Source organism: Parasteatoda tepidariorum, chromosome 10 (assembly GCF_043381705.1).
Source record: "Parasteatoda tepidariorum isolate YZ-2023 chromosome 10, CAS_Ptep_4.0, whole genome shotgun sequence".
Lineage (NCBI taxonomy): Eukaryota > Metazoa > Arthropoda > Arachnida > Araneae > Theridiidae > Parasteatoda > Parasteatoda tepidariorum.
In genome coordinates, this window is record NC_092213.1 from 15689099 (window position 1) to 15706710 (window position 17612).

The window sequence follows — 17612 nt, forward strand, 5'->3', positions numbered from 1 at the left end:
TCAAGGAATGGGGAAAATATTGTGGTGTCAATGTTGGGATTCGAACCCGTTTTAACCGGTCATGAGATTAAAAGATTTGCCATCTCTGTCGAAGTACGTACAAGTGAGAGAGAACAAAAAGTGTTTACCAAACGCTTTTTATTATGAGATTATTAGGTATACCGCCCACCGGTCTGTGTAGGGGGTAGGGAACTTTCCTTGCGTCAGAAAGGTCCTGGGTTCGAATCCCGGTCAAGGCATGGATGTTTCTTTCTCTCTCTGTGTGCTCTATGTCCTTTCTCCTTTGCGTGTGTGAATGTGACCCGTCCTATAAACAGGATTGTGGTTGTGTGAATGGTGTGGCATAAGTCGAATTCTTGGTCATAGATGGCGCCTCTGAAAAACAAGAACAATCGCACCCCGTCTGCCTAAACAGGCATACGACAAAAAAAATAGGTAGACCCGCTTTTGTTAAGCATCCGCTGATGAGAAATAAAAATATGAATTCGTAATTATTTTCACATGGCGTAGCTTACGGCTTTCGAGGAACGATTCTCATTGGTTGCGAGTCTAGTTGGTGAGTATAAAAGTCTAGTTGTTTAATCGTATTGGGTGAAAGCAGTCAATAATTACTAAAAAAGAATTAAAGCTACAGCTTATTTTGTTGAAAAAGATTATACATATTAATGTAATTATAGCATGACACTATTATATAGAGTAAAAATATTAATTATTGACTTAAAATGAATATTTGTATTAGATATACAAATTACCACAATTAATCTGATATAACAATTATTATCATGTTTACTTAAAGTATTTCAAACCTTTGGTAAGTAGGAACTTATATTTACTTACTTATACAGTTTTTTAAATGCATACTAGAAATGAAACGAGGAAATAGGATTGAATTAGATGATAAACACAGTTAATTTTCTATTAATTACTATGAGCCGCCATCAATTCTATTAATTACAATTAGTTGTTCAGTGGCATGAAGAGAGGTGTCGGGACCCCAGGCGAAGGGAGCATATATTTGATTTCCACCCTAAAACTTTAAACTGATTACTCTTATTTTCTTATGAAATTATATGTCTTAGATAAATATTTGGATAAACAAAAATAGCTTTGCAAAGAACAAACTATGATTTATACATATATTTACAAATAAAGCTTTGTTTTGATCTTTAATTATTCTTTAGATTTAAGAAAACAAATTAATAATTTTTTTTTTAATTTTCCAAAATAAGAGTTTGCACTTTATAACATAAGAATTTATTTAGAATTTTATAAATATATACATTTCATCTGTCTTTACATCAATTAAACTATGTAATAAAGGCATACAATTACATAAAAATGAGTGAGAAACATTGATTTTGATTTTCATAAATATATACCTTTCCAATGTTTTCACATCATTTTAAACCATGCAATAAATTTTAAGTAACAAGATCCTAAATTTGAGCGTAATCAGTCAAATAAATGACAATTTAAAAACAAGAAAAAACGTGAATTTAGCATTGATGTGGGACCAGACACTCGACCGCATTTTTCCTGATTGCGGCTCCCCCAATTGTTGAGAATCCAATTTTAGGGTCAGGAATCTCCAAATTCCCTTTTGTGTTTCATTTCGCGGAGGAAAAAAAATATAGTACAATTACCAAACAGAATGGCAAAAATATTTCTAGTAAAAAAANAAAGTGCTAAAGAACAGTTTTTACGGGGAAGAGTATTTTATTACCAAAAACGACTGCAAATGACCTGGGATACTGTATGAATCATTTGGTTTCCGAGGACTTTCACGTGGCACATACTCAAAACAAAACATAGAAAACTTTAATTGCTCCTAATGTTGTTCTAATCTTATCTAATATTGTGATTTTGTGATATTGACGATATTTTAAGTTACGAACATTGAGAGAAAATGTTTGGTTATATATATATATATATATATATATATAACCAAACATTTTCTCTCAATGTTCGTAACTTAAAATATCGTCAATATCACAAAATCACAATATTAGATAAGATTAGAACAACATTAGGAGCAATTAAAGTTTTCTATGTTTTGTTTTGAGTATGTGCCACGTGAAAGTCCTCGGAAACCAAATGATTCATACAGTATCCCAGGTCATTTGCAGTCGTTTTTGGTAATAAAATACTCTTCCCCGTAAAAACTGTTCTTTAGCACTTTTCGCCACGCATTTAATTAAAATATAATTCTGTAGATTTTGTCAACGTACTTTCGTCTCTACCTTAAAAAATCATTGCGTAGCTCCTAGTTATTTCTTCTTTTGAGAAGATTCGAAAATTTTATTTTAAGCGAAATAATTTAAGGAACACCACAAATACATTTACTTGTATCAAAAATACCAATAGCATTATGACTAGAATTTGCTATATTTTGGCAGAAGTAAAGCTAAAGGAGCAACTGAACACTCAATAAAACTTCATGCATATCATAGTTTGGATAATCTTCAATATAATGCTTGTAACACTATTATACATTCAATACATTCAATGTGGACACTGAATTGGAGTTGCCATAAACTGAGAATTGATAGACACGTTGCTTAAATATATCTATAGATATAAAGGATATTGTATAATATAACCCCGATATTAGTCCATGGTATATCTATTAAACCTATCATTATTCTGTCGACTATCTTTCTATAATTGTTTACTCAGTGTTCAAAGCTAGATCACCCTGATAAGGAAATGTAAACTAAAAATATTTAGAAGATTAGACATTTCAAATTTATAAAGCTTTCCCAGTCATACTTTTATGCATAGCAATATCAGTTATTGGGACAAATGTTTTAATTTTCTTGCTTCTCCATCATTTTTTCAAATATTTCACGAGTTTCTGAAAATTATGATGTCTGTTCTTTCACATAAACTTCCATTAAATTGCAGCGTGATTCAAAGATCTAATTGATTCCACTAAATGTCTACCACGTGTCATAAAATAAGATATCGTTGAACAATTAGCATAAGAAGCAAATAAATACTAAACATAATTTATTTATGTCGACCAATTGGCCGAGTGGTTAGCGCGCATGACTGCGGAGCTGATGGTCGCGGGTTCGAATCCTGCTCAGGGCATTAATGTTTATTTTTCTCTATTTCTGTGTTCTATGTCCTTTCTCCTTTGTGATTGTATGATTGTGTGAATGTGACCCGCCCTATAAACGGGTTTGCGGTTGTGTGACGTGGGCAAAGGTGCTCCATCGCCGTGGCTTCTCCACAGGTGCCCACTGCGTAAAGAGAAGAGAGTAGCAGTTCTGGCATTCCTGAGGCCAATGGATCTACGTCCCAAGTGCTCACCATTAAAAACCAAGCCAAAAAAAAAATAATTTAATTGAAAATATATTTTTAAAGTAACGAAGTACTCCTTGTACTTTTTACTTTCTTTATTACTTGAAATTAAAAATTATGTACACAATAATGTAAATAATTATATATATATATATATCTTTGCGTGTGTGAATGNTATATATATAATATCCCGGATTCATACTTGCTGTGGGAGAGTTTTTCAATTATTACTAAAATTCAACGTATGCAGAGCTTCGAAAATTTCTGTGGGACATCTCTTGAAAATAGTCAGAATTGAAACCAAAGTTCTTACATACGGGAGAAACTACGGGTGAACAGCAACGGTGAAAAAATTGGCTAATTTGTTGTTTAAACTAATGATGTTGCTAGGATTGGAAGATGGGTTGAAAAATTAGGATATTTAAATACAATTATGATGTGCATTCGCTGTGCTTAGTTACTATTAAAGTTTATATGTTGCATAAGTATTTTTTAATTATTAATAATAAAGTTTTATAACTGTTTCTCGGCATGCATGAATATTTTCATAAGAAATGTGATGCAGATTTTTTTTAAGAAATGTGTTAGCATTAATTTTCGAATAAATAAAAGATATATTTCGTTCTAAAATCTAAATATTTCAATCAAAATATGAAAATTACAGTATAAATTTCGTTTTTATATTTAATTACTATTTTATTCGCTTAATCACTAAATAACCCGGTAATTAATAAATCAATTCACTGATTAACCAAGTTGTAAATTTATTTTTGAGTCCTCTTATTCTAGTACTTAACTAAGCGCTTTTTTTATTTATTTATTTATTTTATAAAGCATGTCGTATATTTTATCATTAAGTTTTTCCACACAACATATTTTTTTTTGAAAAAAAAAAAGCTTTTTCAAGTGTTTTTTCTTAAAATATTGCAGATTTTAATTAAATTTGTGCTTTTTAAAATTTTTTTCCTGTTCTATCAAAAAGCAAATAATAAATAAATAAGAAAATAAAATAGAAAAAAAATAAAAACGAAAACTGCCAAGAAACTTGTGCAAGATTTTTATCAACAATTTGCGCTAGAGAAATTTTTTTCTTACCACTTAAGATTTACTTTAAATGAAAACTACTTTATTAACAAATATTTCTCAAATTTTATAGCCTAGGTTAACTATCATATAGGTTCCATAATTTAAATTTTATATTTAATGAGCAGAAATAAATTATATCAAGAGCACTTTCATGCGAGATTCTTTATAAAGTTATACATGACTGAACAAATTAGAAGCTGGATATCACCTTTTAATATTTCATGTGCACCGTCTGGATTGATTTAATAAATCTTAATTATATACATGAATGGTCCGTGCCTCGTGAAATTAATTGCATCATTTTTATTTCAAAATTAGGTTTTAATTAATATGATTATTTTTACAGCCGAGTGCTTGTATAACTTAATTAATCTTTTTTTTCACTTGCGAATTAAAATCAGGAAAAAAATGAAACATTAGTTTATCAAACAATGATTTTGTGAAATACAAATTTAATAATCAGATAATAAAAAAAGTTTTATTATAAATTTGTATAACTATTTTAAAATCTAGGCTAAGAAAATTATGATATTCATTATAGTTGAGAATGAAAATAAAATTGTTTTAAGTATAAGAGATTTTCCTTTAAACTTCATTAGATTAATATTTATTATATTTTACTCGAATAGTTTTCCTTATTCTATTCATAAGATGAAAACATTGCCTAATGATCCATCGAAAAATAAAAACCACATTGATAAGAGAACTGATAATAATCAAAACTCCGACTCCCTTTTGATCATGTTTAAATATTCATACATTTAAAAGCAGGGTGGGAGTTGAATTTTCATGTACTGATAAAATATACTGATTTGAACGACTTTCCAGATGTCCTAAGAAGTCCAACGATGTGAAAAAGGATTTAAAGAAAAGAGGAAGGAAATATAAAGTTACTTAGTTTCCTGATTCTAATCAAATTTTAAAGTTAATTATAAAGTAAGTCAGTAGATGGCACTATTGTCTGAAAAAACTGTTTGACAGTGTATCTGGCTGCATGGTACTTCCCTTCCAACTGAGATATTTATAACCGTTTCTGTTATTTTCATTCTTAAAGCGTACCACATTGTTGCTGCTAAGAGTGGTTAATTTTAATATATATATGATTTAATATGATTGGGATGATGATTTAATATGATATATATATATCTATGATTATATATGATTTATGATGATTTATTATGATTGGGTGCTCCAATATAGCTCCGTAGGGTGTTGAATTTGTTTTGCGAAACTCAGTTTGTTGTTGCAATAATTAAGTGCAAACTAGCAAAATAGACATCAAGACATCATTCGAATGCTTACGATTTTGGGTAAGCAATTGGACAACTGAAAGCAGATTGAAGTGCCACCACTGGGGCCATATCAATGGAGTGTCAAAAAGTGTCTTCTCGCGATCCCAAAAAGCCGCTGATGCTGTGCGAAATTTTATCAGTGGTCGTGGTAGGTAAAGTAAAATAAATAAATAAATAGGTAAAGTAAAAAAAATAGTAAATAGGTAACGCAAAGTAAAAAGAAAATGAGGAATAAAATTTTAAAATTCTTCTTCCTTTACTTTTTAATGTAAAAAGAACTGAAAGATTAAATAAAAATTAATTACAAACAATACAAGTAAAAAGGGTCCAAAAAGAAGATAATTTTATACGATATTTTATCAAGATATATACCATATTAAAAAAGAGTCCTATTAGAATTTTAAATTGTTACTTAGAAACTGTTTCTTCTACTGAAGCATTTTCTCCTGATTGTAAATTTAATTTCTCATGTACAGAGTATTTCTCATGTTCTCATGCAAAAAAACGGACTTTCCTGAATGACTCTTAAACTAATGATCGGATCATTACGTTCTAGGACTCAATCTTAATGGCTTGAGGAAAGCGTACTTTCTCAGACGGGTTCAAAACCCTGAATATAGGGGGTAGCTTCAATTTGATGTTTCTCTGTTTAGTGATAACTCATAAAATTCTCCTTGACTGTTTATGAGAACTTATGTTACTTGGTAGTCACAAATATACTTTACCGAGACTAAAGTCTCTGAGAAACTTCGTTGTAACTTTAATCCTTTGAAAGTCACATAAAAACCATTTCATGACATTTCTTCTTAATGTTAGAGAGGTGTTTTTTGCGACTTGTATCAGTAAAGTTACTTGAACGTCTTGTTTTTTGCAATCTCTTAAAATTAAATATGTGAATCCCAATAGATTCATGAGTGTCCACAACAATTTCATTTAAGTGCGATCATTTTTAAATAACTCCAAAAGCTATTCATTATGATTTTGAAAGAAAAAAAATTGGTGCCTTGAACGTGTTTGTTAAAAAATATTGTTTCCATACATTTTATCTTTACATCTAAACACCATCATTTACAATTCATATTCATATATTATGCTCCAAATTTTATTGTTCTGGCCTATTGGGCATGTAACAGCCGTAATGTATATTGCGGAACATTCGTTGTGACTTGGAGCTCTGTAAACAGCACATCTTTACACCTGAACGTTTACATCCGTGCAATCCAGAGCCACTCTCGGGATTGTTTCATTTGAAAGCCTCCTTTGTTCATCTTAATTTATTCGTTTTCTTGTACTGATAAGACACAGACGTGCATTTCGAGATTTCAGAATTCCCCGAATGCCCCCTATGGGGGCGGGCTGGGTAAAATTAAATTAAATTTCCATGCATTCCCTATCATCTAACGCTCACAGTGTCAGGAAAAAGATTTTAAATGTAACCAAATATACCCTTTGCCCAAATTACAGAACAAACTCTATATCAATATTACCTTTTACTTCTGTTTTAAAAATAGATTAATAAAAATAGATTAAAGATTCATGCTAAAAATTTCAAATTTTAAGCAACTGTTATAGCTATAAGGCTTGATAAGATTTATTTTATTCAAAATATTATTGCAGAGGTAGAAAAATAAAGTTTTTGAGCGTACAAAACCACATACTAAGCATTTTTGTCATCATTTAATTCTATTTTGCATATGCATTTGTATTTCTTTATTCTATTTTGCATAGTTCCATTTTCCTTACATGTAGACTATAATTGATAATGTTTGCAACTCAAAGATTTATTTTCAGGAAAAAAGGAAGTCAAATATTAAATAGAACATGAAGCGCTTTGCATTTAAGTATTTATAGAACAATGTTTAGGCACTTATTGGTTTCTTAAATAGGCCACAATTTACAATGTAAATAATAATTAATGTAAAATCATGCATTTATTTTACAACTTAAAAATGTAAAGGGAGAGATTTTCAATGGGTGAAAATTATTCAACAGAATTAAAATTTAATTGATATTTGTTCGAAAAAAGCAAACGATTTTAAATAAAATGTGAACTTCAGCTGCCGTCATTATTATTATTATTTATTTTTATTAGTATTATTAGTATTTATTTATTTTTAATTTTTGTTAATGATAGGCTCGAATTGAGAAAGTCGATGCTATCACCTAAAATTCAATCTTTAATAGTCCATTAAAGATATGCCATCCCTTATCTTTAAAAGATATCCCTTTGCCGTCAGGCTAGCCGTAGGAGGTTTTACTGGTTTTTCTCTCCATCTAAGGTAAATGTAGGTTAGTTCCATCAAAAATCTTCCGCGAAGACAAATTTCTTCCGATACTTGATGAAGGAGTTTCTTTGTCTTCTGGATTGGGTTTAAAATTACAAGACTGCGGAGTTCAACAATAGTAGCCGTGAACTCAATAACTTAGGTCGACATCAGTTCAAGCATGATTATAAAATGAAATAAAATGGTAGTTATGATAGCAGCAAACTCATTAGAATGTTTTTTGTTATAGTTCCAGCGAAGCGAAGTAAGTGAGAGCGAAGTAATCATAGAAATAATAAATAACTTTATAGTATACACCATTTCAATCTAAAAATGCGCATTGTGTAAAAAGAAAGCGTAACACTTTAATAACTTATGACATATTAATTTTACTCACGTCCTGAAAAAAATTAATATCTCATAAGCTCATAAAAGAGCTTCACAAATTTTTATGAATTTTGAGCATCATAAGGCTCTATATTTAGAATAGTAAATATGTTGAAAAACATTTTTCATTATTGAAAAATAAGTAAAAATACAATTTTTTTAAAATGTTAAAAGTTTATTTCTTGTTTTGGATAGAGGACTTTATTGAAGCTTTGAGTGAGAAACTTTAATAAAAGTGTAATTGTTATTGCTGCAAATTTATATTGTGAAAAACAAATATATTTCGAACGCTTCTAATTGTTGCAATGCTACTGTTATAAAAACTTTTTTCTTCATAATATGTATTTTATATGTGTAAAATGATTTATTTTTTTCACTTATTATTTCATGAATATCTGATTTTATACTATTTATATTCCTTGAATAAAATTAGCCCCTACGCAGTTAATAATTTTCTTCAAACCTGCACAGTTAGAACTTTTGTTCTAAAATTAAGGTTGTGCTATTTTGGGTTCAGAAGCTCTGTTGTTCTGAATTCTATGTAAGAATGAGGGTATCGTATTCTAATTGTCCATTGACACCAATTAAGGCTACTGGAAACTCTTCATATGTTGTAGGAATTGAAGAAATGATGCTGTATTCCAATACCGGTTTAGCCAGTCATGAGATCAGCATATTAGTTCTCTCAGCTGTAATAGGTATCAAGCTGCAAGGAACTAGTTGTTTTTATAAGGCAGGTGTTGTTGGAGCGGATAAAATTTGGGTTATGTAACCGTATTATTTGAAAACAGTTAACAAATGATTTTTCTCACATTTAACAGTTTGAATACCATTTTTTGTGAAGATTTGACTGTTTCGATTGAATATAATTTTAATAACAATTAAATATGTAATTTAAAAATTTTTCTGAGAAATTTCTAACAGTGTAAAATATGTTTTTCGAAGTAATTTTGTCAAATGCTTTTGAAATCGTAATTTCTTAGGAATGCGCCACGTGTTATTCTCAAACACTTCAGGTATGAGTACTAAAAGTATACTATTAGGAGAATTTATAAAACATAAAACATAACTCTGCATTCAGGTTCATTTTGAATAAAAAAGAACTACATTTTAAAAACTAAAGAAAGATTACCATTTTCATAACCGCAAAATAGGTTTGATAATCTAAACATTTTTCTTTGAAATAGTTTAGTCAAGAGGCTATAACAGAGTAGGTGAATTAAATTCTAATTGAAACGAAATGTAATTAAAATTATTATATACAGAAATTTTGCTTACTTTTCTCTTTGAAATAAGAGTATTTTTGGCACTTAATATGGTAAATGGTAATGGTTTTTTGGAAAAATAAAATTCAGTAAATCAAGAGACGATTTTCGAATCGAGCTACTATATTGATTGAAAACTTAATTTTACACAACTATAGTCAAAGTTTGATAAATGAAAATATAACATACATATGAAGTTGCTTTTAAATGCATCAGAGAATTTTCCTGGCTTACAAGGGCGTTTCCTCTAGAGCCCGTGTATTAGAGAGGCTGAGTCGTCCTCCATTTCGGAGCAAAAATATTAAACAATGCTGACGAGTTACAAGATTTGGCAACTTATCGCTATAAACGAAGTTAAACTCAACTAGAATAATTTGTTAATAAAAGCGTGTTCGCGTCCATCGATTTACTTTGTTTCACGAAAACATTTTTTTGTTACTTGAACAATCACTTAAAGATTTATTATTATTTTTATTTAAAAAAAATTCACTACTTGATAGAAACAGTTAATCCATATTTTTTATTCATTAATTTGGTTTTGGTTCTTTAGTTATACTTTTTATACTAAGTTATGTTTTTGTTACTAAGAGAGTGCATTCAATTCAAACTTATTTTTAATTTACGCTAATTTAAAATGAATATTATGTTATCCCTCAACAGTTTAGAAATTTGGGATCATCTGAAAATAATTTTCAATGTTTTAATGAGATACTAACTTTATTGATATACTCTGCCTCATCTGAATTAAAATCTACAACATAACTAAATTACTTTTTTGCAAACATAGTTTACAACTTGATAAAAATATTAAATTTTTACACAGTTTGGAAAAAAAATATTGTAGTTTTTTTCACAAATTAGTAAATGATGGTGAGTATTTAAGCCAATACTTTTATTACATATTCATTATTATAAAATTTTCTGGTGCTATTACATTAACTATATCACATTTTTTAGTTGATTGTAAAAAACACAACAATATTTAAAAAGATTACACACAAATAAAACTTTGGAGCTTATTCACAAAATAATAATTGTTTTTCCAAGCACAGCTTCTTCATTCTCAATACTTGAAACTATACACATTCCTTGCTTGTAAGCTGTTCTTGAAACTAGTACTTTTTAAATGTGAAAAACTGTTTTTAACCTTCCGGAATTCTGGTAATTTCGGCAAAATAAATATTTTTATCAATTGGTTCGGCACTGCTTATAACAATATTTTTTCCCAAGTCTCTTTCTTCACTGCAAGCCTTGAAGTTGTTGGTGCCTTTGTCTCAAGGAGAGAAGATAAAAAATAATGTAATTTATCCTAATAAAATGTACAGAAGAAACAAAGTTTGAATCCTTACTTTTTTAAAACGTAGAAAGATCAATTAAAGCAAGTCATACTTTAATTACTATTTTTAAAATAAAATATTAAAAAAAAATGAGAAATTGTAGTTCTCATTTTAAAGAAAATTTAAAACATTTCACTACCTAAAATTTTTTTTTCGAGACCAACTATTTATACGAAGGGGGATTTTCAGCTTAGACCCACAAAGATCCCGGAAAGGAAAGAAAGATATTTATATTTCAAAATATTATTATTAGTAGTATTGTTGTTGTTTGAATGCATTAAAGCACCCAAATAAGATTTCTCCACATGAGAAATTGTGATTAGAAATTTATGCAGAGCGTCCCCGTAAAAAATTTGCTGAAGGAACTGTTAACTGTTAAAATAATAAATGAACAAATTGATCATTACTTGGATAGATCAAAGAATTCGTGTTGGGACTAAGAGGGTGGAATCTGGTAGCTGATAAACACACAAGCAGTATTCATGTGGATGGTATTAAAACTCTTCATGTATACAGTTTTTGAGAATTGTTTTTTAACCTAAGGGTCTTTTGTTTCATAGAAGCAGATATATTTCAGAGTTAAAAAAATACTTTTATAATTAAAATGAAACTTTTAAAAGAATTATATTTAAAAAAAAAGAAAAAAAAACTGCAAATATTACAAAGAATACATATGACATTTTTGATGATCAATGAAAACGTTCGATTCCATGCTTATGTTGTCTTTTCTCTCCCTCACATATCACAAAACTTAATTAATATACATAAATTTACAAAAAAATCATAGAAAAATAAGTATCTAAAGCGAAGTATATAAGACCATCAAAGTATTTTTTTATTTGTATTTAATAACAAAAATATTTATTAACTTTTTAAATACGATATTTTGTTTCATTTAAAAATTTTTTCACTTAGTTAAAAATAATAATAATAAAATCTATTTTTTTAAAAAGCTTAATTATAAGAAATCAGCTTATTTCTAAATTTTCTAAAACAAATCTTGTTCTTTCTGGTGTTTTGTTCGAAATTTCAGTACGATATTATTGGAGAATAAGATAAAAAATATCGCATTGTTTTCTTTAACGTCAATATTACCCACTTTGCTTTTCTCTTACCTTGTGCGCCCAACGAACTTAAAGAGAAACCTATTTTCCATGACAATGGCTGGTGCTAATTTGAGGTGAATAATTCGCATTGAAAATTTTACAGCAAAAACATTCTAGAATGTATAGACCGAAATTCGTGTAATTATGTGACATTACGAGCGAAAATGAACAAAATGGAACATGAAAATCAAAACAAAAGCGTAGATATTGGTAAAAAGTTTTAATCCGAACAGAAAGTACATACGATTTTTTTGCTCAGTATAATGAAATTAAAACACGAACCTAGAAAATTTTCATCGGCAGTAAATTTGGCGGAAAGCTATGCTGCTGAAGATTGCCGTATTTACCGTGAGCATAAAATGGATGTATCTCCTTTTTTACTCTAAAAGAGCTAATATAGATTTTAATATATTTAATCATTTATTCAACGAATATAGTTTCCTAGAAGAAATTTGAATCATTCAGAACAGAATTTTTTTTTAAAGTTGACATGAACGAAATGAACTGCAATTAATGCAAATAAATAAGAAAAGATTACTTACCAGCAAATGAAATAGACAATTTCAAAGACAACTCGCATGAGATGATAGCAAGCTTCAACACCAACATCGTCCATCAGTCAACAACTACAAAATAAGTTATCGGTTAAGATTAAAACTCGTGTCTGTCATAGCACGAAAATTTGGTGCAATCGATTTCTTGATCATACTTACCAATTTATGGAGCAACTTAAATAAAATAATTTTTCATTTATCCAATTTATGGTACAATTGGAAACTTTGCACCAAGTATTGGTTAAACATTTACCGAGGTTTTTTACAGTGTATTTACTTAAAACTCAGGTTCTTCAAAATGAACCAGCAAGAAAATTTGAAATAATGACTTATATTTTCATACTTAAATTAAAGCACATTAAAAGATTCAGATTTTAAATTTTGTAAACATACTTCCATTAACTTTTCTATAACAGGAATTAATTATTCCATCAATTTAGCACAATATTTTAAGCAAACTAAAACAACATTGATAGATCCAAAAGCATATTCAAGATCGAATTTTAAATAGATTTCTTATTATAAAATGTAGACAAATTGTTTGAACTTGAAGCGAGATGTTACCATAAGTAACTAAAGAAATTAAATGAGCTAGGATTAAAAGGCTAACAATCTGACATAATCAAAATGAATCAAAATGAAATACAATTAGAAGCAGGTAAATATTTATTTTTTATCAAAACAAACAGGAATACTTAAAAGTGGAAACAAAACTTGGCATTTCTGAAATACGTTTGGCGAGTACTTATTCAGCCAATCTCTCGCCTTTTATTTACTTGGGTTTCAGCACGAGAACACTCAAAATTTTTAAATATTGAATGTTATTTAAAGGTCATATTATAAATTAATATTTATTTAATAAACTTGAATATTATTTATTAACTGAACTATTCTTGTAACCCCGAAAAGTTATTTGCTTATTTATTTTCAGCAAAACAGACAAAAAGAAGCATTCAGAAACTAATTCTAGAAACTTAAGGTCATTTATATACTACATATGTATGTAAATAAATTGAATTAATCATGTATATAAACGTAATAAATTATATATAATAAGTATTTACCTCACATAAGCGAGCTCCACTCCCAGGCTGCCAGTTATATCTTAACATTAGAAAGCCTTTTTTGTTTTAACTGTTTGCCCAATTCATCACTGCACCCATATTAATAATTTTAAGTATCTAAATGGGCTTTAAACTCTCATGGTAATGTTAACACTACGAAACTAGCAAACTCGTTTGCTCCATAATGGCAGGCAGTTCAGCTCCCACTATAAAGGAGTCGTAGTCTCCTCCACAAGGACTAAAATCTCCTATCCTTTCAAAGTTGTTTAGTACTAAGTTTTCTCAATTTATTAAGGCCAGCGTACATGGTATTTTTTTCAAACTCCTGTTTTTACTGCAGCACCTTAAATATGAGTTTAGCAAGGTAAAGGTAGATATCGTTTTTTTTCTTCTTTTTTGTTCTTGAGTGTTTCATCTGCTTTCTTAAATATTTTGTAACGATGCTGTTTCTAAGACAGCGCACGTTAAAACACGAAAAAAACACGTTCACGAAAACCAAGAGGAATAAAAAATACAGCATTATGATAAAAAGAAAACCATAAGCAATTTGTAACAAATATCAGTGAAAGCATTCCAAAAATATTAAGAACTGTACAGTTTACAAAACACCTCATTAAAATTTCCAAGTTGCAGAGAAAACATAATCAAATCAGTTCTTCCTTTCTCGAGTTGTTAGCAAACATCCCAACAGACAAACTTTCGAAAGACCATACCAACAGACGGACATAATGTGATTATTAAGCGATTTTATAAAAATAATTTTACGCTGAAGAACATCATTTTCACAATAAACAATATTTTCATGCAGTGTCAGAAATAAAACTTTTGCTTGACATTTCAGCAATTTTTAAGTATTCGAAGAAGAACAAATCTGGTTAAAATACTGTACTTGTACGGTAATGACATTTCTTGTAAAAAAAACACAATTCTGGTTATTAAACCAAAATATACTGAATTAAACCAACAATTTTGAAACTTTTCCTTTCGTTTGATAACGGTTTTCTGGAAATTCTTGTTTTCAAATTTCTTTGAACCACATATTTAAAAATACAAAAAAGCAAATTTATCCGAATAATGATTTTTATTTCATGATTTAAGGCAGGGATGGGCAAACTTTTTTGGTCGTGGACCAAAAATCTAGAAAAAAAAGTTTGGTGGGCCGAGTAAAAACTTCTGAAATAAAATAAAGTCAATTCATCATTGAGTGCATGTCACTCTACATCAACTTTGCGATTTTTAGTTGCCATTTTGGGATAAAAAATGTTTACAAATAACTCAAAAAGGCAGTAGCCATTTTATACATTTAATAATTTCACCATTATTTACAATGACATTGTATGTGTGCAACTTTTCCATAAGCAGTAAATTACGTTAGAGCTCGAGCCGACAGAAAAATCCGTTCGTTGGAACTTAAAACGCGTAGTCAGCCTCATGTGAAGTACAATTCACCTACATTAGATTCCATATGTCTGCTCCTCGAGAAAGACAAATACTAGTTGGAGCTAATCTACAGCTATTCTATAAAGAACTTTTGCTTTCAACATTTTACCAGTTAAAGCTGTTTGTGATAACTATTTTAATTAATTTATGTTTTGTAGAACAAAAATAGAGAAAGTGGAAAGGTCATCAGTACTTTGTTAAAAAAGAAAGAACAAAAATAGCTTTAAACAAAGTAGATATATTCGCCACTGATCAGCTAGTTAAAATTCTGTCCGCGAGCCGGATAAAATCTTCCGGTGGGCCACAGTTGGCCCGCGGGCCGTAGTTTCCCCATCCCTGATTTAAGGTATAATTAAAATTACCAAATTTTACCACAGTTACAACCAAACAGCATAATGATAAAAACATATTTCATCGTTAATTGTACCAAAAATCATTACTAATGCGCTTCGATTAATAACTGTGCTTTTCGGTGTTCTAATGGAGCCAGAAGTACGGTAAGTTTTACCGTATTCTGGTAGTTTTTGACATAATTTTTTTCGCGGTATTTCTTTATTTCAGTCAAACATTTCGTCATGGATTCACATGCTTCTTACGTTTAAAAATAATAATTTTAAATATTCGTCTAAAATACTTTTTCACCCGTGGGACTTTGAAGTGCATTCTAGAAACTCTCTAACAACTTTCATTTAATTTTAAAATCATTTGTTACCTTGCTTCAAGGATTTGTGCTTTTATTTGTAAAAATTTCCTGTGTAAAAATTTCTCGTGCCTAAGTATCTGCTCTCTTTTAATTATATGTTGGATTTTTATCCATATTTAGCTTAGTACTATTTACAGAATTAATATCCTCGAGAAATGAAGATTGTAATTTCTACAAATTGGAAAAAATACCCGCTCAGAGCATTTTGGAGCAAATAGTTAAATCAAAAGCAAAGAAAAAATGTTCTTTAATTTAAGGCATCACATTTTTCCTGCTTGAAATCTAGTTTGTAGGGATGAATAATGTATTAAATATATAATTAAGTATTTTCACTCAAAAGAAAACAATTAAACACGCAATTAAAATCCTATTCGTTAAATATAATCACTACACTATAAAACAGAAAGTTCAACTCATATTCATCACAAAAGCTAAAATAAAGAAATACATTTAAACTGACGACACTCATTTAATTTACATTCAAGAGATTCATTAATTGTTTCTTAATTACTTTTGTTAATATTGTTGTTTCTATTAATATATGTTTTGGAAATTTGTCGTTCGTAATATTTAAAATGGAAGCAGGACGAAAGACAATAGTTTTTAACTCATTAATTCAGGTCTTAGGGCAAAGAGATTATACTATTAAGAACTTCCAGCTATTAGTGAGAAAATGACTTTTCCACCAAAGGGATTGAAGGAAAAAAATAATTGCATTTCGGTTAAGTTAAATCACTTAAGAAACTCGTGAAAACTTCATTTGAAATGCTAATGGTGTAAAACTTTCATTAAACTAGGTCTCATTTAGTAAATTTGAAGTAGACAACTTCTTCATTTCGTTGAAGATAAATGAAGACTGATAAGTTTTTTCAAGTCTATGTTTTAAGGACTATAACAAGATAAAATAAAACGGACTCAAATGAATTTATTTTTCCATCCTTAGTTACACAAAACATAATTTATTTATTATCTTTTTGTTTACGTAAGAATATTTAAACGAAATTGCTTCTTCAATAATTGAATGTGTTAGTTTTGAAAGTTTATTTTTTTAAAGATGTCACAATTAGAATATTAGTTTAAATATTAATAATAACAGCAAAACGCTAAAAATAAGACAAGAAATTTCCCTATTTATTAAAATTGAAGTTAAATGTGCATTTTCAATAAATTTGGAATTTTAAATTTAGTAAATTTGAAGTTGACAACTTCTTCATTTTATTGGAGATAAATGAAGAGTGATTATTTCTTATGTCTACGTTTTAAGGACCATGACAAGATTAAATGAGACCAATTTAAATAACCTTTTTTTATCCATACTTTCATGGAACACAATTTTAGCGTTTACTAATGCAATTACTAATACTATACCTTACAATTTAGCGTTAACATAAAACATACTTTCGTCGTTAGAAATGGCGTTTACTTAAACAAAATAAACAAGAATAAGAATATTATCAAAAAATATTATTTCTTAAAGTTAAAACAAAGAAAAAATAGTAATAGAATAGTAATAGTGCCGCAGCCCCTGTTTTAGGTATTCAGGTTTGATAATTTGTTTTCTGTGCAAAAACTATGAGATTTAGGAACTTGATACACTGTTCTCTGAAAAATGGTTAAATAACAATTTGTTTAACTGTTATTTTTACATTTTTAAACAAAACCGTCAAAGAGCCTTAAATAAAATGGTAAAACTGTTAACTGAGAGAAAAATTGTTCATTTACTGTTTTTGCCTAATGCGGTTGAACGGGTGAACAACCAGAATTTTATATCACCAACTAGGCCCACTTAATGAAACCAATTAGTTCCT